Below are 239 nucleotides of genomic sequence, written 5' to 3' on the forward strand. Positions count from 1 at the left end.
AAACGTCATCAGCATAAGACAGCTGCCCGAAATGAGCGCCATGAAAATGACTTGGCAACCTGTCGCAGTTCCACAGCTATTCCCTGCCGTAGTCATCGAATTTCAAAACATTCTCGGATTTGGAAGAACTACTACCGTGGCGTTTTTTCGATCTACAGCGATGCGATGATGCTTATGGGTCAAGTTAGGACGACGTTCGACCTAAGTGGGGCCTGCTATGAAAAGCCACCCTACTTGAT

At 47.7% G+C, this 239-nt stretch overlaps 1 protein-coding gene across 1 annotated transcript in view; it reads right to left on the minus strand.

Annotated features, from left to right (window-relative positions):
- LOC119592022 (solute carrier family 26 member 6-like) overlaps window positions 1-239 on the minus strand; it is a 15,905-nt gene that overhangs the window by 14,470 nt on the left and 1,196 nt on the right. The window lies entirely within an intron of this gene.

Source organism: Penaeus monodon, chromosome 29 (genome assembly GCF_015228065.2).
Source record: "Penaeus monodon isolate SGIC_2016 chromosome 29, NSTDA_Pmon_1, whole genome shotgun sequence".
Lineage (NCBI taxonomy): Eukaryota > Metazoa > Arthropoda > Malacostraca > Decapoda > Penaeidae > Penaeus > Penaeus monodon.